Source organism: Myotis brandtii, unplaced genomic scaffold (assembly GCF_000412655.1).
Source record: "Myotis brandtii unplaced genomic scaffold, ASM41265v1 scaffold62, whole genome shotgun sequence".
In the NCBI taxonomy this organism is placed as follows: domain Eukaryota; kingdom Metazoa; phylum Chordata; class Mammalia; order Chiroptera; family Vespertilionidae; genus Myotis; species Myotis brandtii.
Window position 1 is genome coordinate 1209461 of NW_005370366.1, and position 2633 is coordinate 1212093.

Consider the following 2633-nt stretch of genomic DNA (forward strand, 5'->3'; position numbering starts at 1 on the left):
GGCTGCCAGCACAGTGGTGGTGGCGGGAGCCTCTCCCGCCTCCTCAGCAGCGCTAAGGATGTCTGACTGCAGCTTAGGCCTGCTCCCCGCTGGCAAGTGGACATCCCCCGAGGGGTCCCAGACTGTGAGAGGGCACAGGCCAGGCTGAGGGACCCCCGCCCCCCCGAGTGCACAAATTTTTGTGCACCGGCGTCTAGTTGTTTAATACCGTGCTATTTAGCCTCCATGTGTTTGGGTGTTTTTACTGTAGTTGATTTCTAATTCATTCCATTGTGATCTGAGAAGATGCTGGGTATGATTTCAATCTTCTTGAATTTGTAGAGACTTATTTTGTGTCCTAACATGTGGTCTATCTTGGTGAGTGAACCATGTGCACTTAGAAGAATGTACATGCTGCAGCTTTGGGGTGAAATGTTCTCTAAATGTCAATTAAATTAATATGATCCAGTGTGTTCTTTAGAATCCATTTCCTTGTTAAGTTTTTGTTTGGAAGATCTATCCAGTGAAGTCACGGAATGTTAAAGTCCTTTACTATGACTGTAATGTTGTTGATCTCTCCCTTAATGTCCTCTAGAACATTTAAAAAAATGTATTTAGGTGATCCTATATTGGGTGCATATATATTTACCAGGATTATATACTTTTGGTGGATTGATCCGTTTAGTATTATGTAGTGACCTTTCTTGTCTCTTGTGATGGCCTTCATTTTGAAGTCTATTTTGTCAGATATGAGTATTTTGTACCCCAGCTTTTATTTCTTTTCCATTTTCACGGAAAATTTTTTTCCATCCCTTCACTCTCATCCTGTGTGAATCTTTTGTCCTAACGTGGGTCTCTTTCAGACAGCATATAATTGGATCATGTATTCTTATCCATTCAGCTACCCTATGTCTTTTGATTGCAGCATTTAATCCATTTCATTTAAGATTATTATGGATAGGTGCTTATTTATTGCCATTATAATTCTGTATGCTTATGTTTCCCTCTCTATATATTTCTTCTCATTACAGCACAGTCCTTTTAGCATTTATTTCTTTTTTTTTCTTTAGCATTTCTTGTGGTGCTGGTTTCATGGTGATAAATTCATTTACTCTTTTTTTTTGTCTGGGAAGCTCTTTATTTCACCCTCTATTTTGAATGATAGCTGTTCTAAATATAGTAATCTTGGTTTCAGCTCCTTGCTTTTAATTACCTTGAGTACTTCATGCCATTTCCTTCTGGCCTGTAGAAGTTTTTTATGAGAAACCAGCTGACACCTTTATGGGAGCCCTTTTGTAGGTAACAAATTGCTTTTTTCTTACTGCCTTTCAGATTCTCTCTTTGTGTTTAATTTTTGGAATTTAATTGCGATGTGTCTGGACATGGGCCTGTTTGGGTTCTTCTTGCTTGGGACTTTCTGTGCATACTGGACTTGTGTGACTTTTTCCTTCACCAGGTTAGGGAAGTTTTCTGCTATTATTTCTTCAAACATATTCTCTATCCCTTGCTCACTTTCTTCCCCTTCCAGAAAACCTACTATGCAAATATGTTACGTTTCATGTTATCCCATAGCTCCCTTAAGCTGTCCTCCTGTTTTTCAATTTTCTTTTTGGTTCTTTTATTGGGTGGTTTTTTCCTACCCTAATTCACTGATCCTATCCTCAACTTTCCCTAATCTACTGTGTATTCCTTCCACTGTGTTCTTTATTAGTGCTATGTCATTCTTCATAGCTACTTTATCTTTTCTCAAGCTGTTGAGCATCTTTGCCATCATTATTCTGAACTCTATGTCTGATAAATTTCTTATCTCCATTTCATTTAGCTCATCTTCTGGAAAATTCTCTTGTTCTTTCATTTGGGGGTTGTTTTTTTGTCTCCTCATTTTGGCTACCTGCTTGGGTTTGTGACCATGTATTAGGTAGGTCTGCTTTGCCTCCCAATCTCTAGTGCAAGGACAGTATCAAACACTGTTTTTGCCTAATTAGATCAGACAAAGACTCAAAGTCTTCAGAGACCTGCCTCTGCCTGCACACTGATTTGATTCAGTCTTTTATCAATATTTACCATATTAGAAATTAAAGAGGGGAACCAAGATGGCGGTGTAGGGAGTGGACCTGTGCGTGCTGCTCTCTCACAGCATCATTGAAACTACCAACTATGAGGCAAACAACCACCACTCAGAACCATGGGGAAGTTGGCCCAGTGGGAGATCTACAACTGGAAGAAAAGAAAGAAGCGCAGTGAGACTGAGAGGGAGATATGGAAGCGCCAAAACAGAGGTACGCAGTCACACGCCAGGCGGGCTGCAAATGGATTCGCGGTTTGTTTTTAATTGGAAGCGGTTACGAACCCTCAAATCCTCTGGGCTTGCTGAAGCGCAGTACTGAGAGGGAGATATGGAAGCGCCAAAACAGAGGTACGCAGTCACACGCCAGGCGGGCTGCAAATGGATTCGCGGTTTGTTGTTAATTGGAAGCGGTTACGAACCCTCAAATCCTCTGGGCTTGCTCGGGGCGGGTCTCTGAGGCCCCAGATCCCACGGGGAGAGGCGGCCTCGGCCTTGCAGCGGTCGGAAAGCGAGGGAAGCTTTGACGCGCCGCTGCTTGCCGGCACTGAGGGACGCGAAGTCCTGGTGTCCCGGAGAGGCGAGGGGC